The following is a 357-nucleotide window of genomic DNA, read 5'->3' on the forward strand; positions in this document are numbered from 1 at the left end:
TCTTTGAAAAACGATGATTTTTTGGCACTGTGATAAGAGAAGAATAAATAAACAAAAAGCTCCATATCTTCATATTCCCTTAAAAAACGAGATACGTTACATTGTAACTTGTGTTTTCAATGATCATCAAATACTTCAAACTCTGCATTTTTGACATAGAAGCCTTCGTATTTGAGAACATTCCCCTGGTTTGGTTCTAACCTTAACCCTAACCTTAACCCTAACCTTAACCCTTGCCCTAACCCTAGCCCTAGCTCTATCCCTAACCCTAATCTTAACCCTAACCATACTCAAATAATATTTGACAGAGGAACAATTTATTTATTTATTTATTCATTTGGATATTAAAATGTTTGT

The sequence above is a fragment of the Brachyhypopomus gauderio genome, chromosome 9 (genome assembly GCF_052324685.1).
Source record: "Brachyhypopomus gauderio isolate BG-103 chromosome 9, BGAUD_0.2, whole genome shotgun sequence".
NCBI lineage: Eukaryota > Metazoa > Chordata > Actinopteri > Gymnotiformes > Hypopomidae > Brachyhypopomus > Brachyhypopomus gauderio.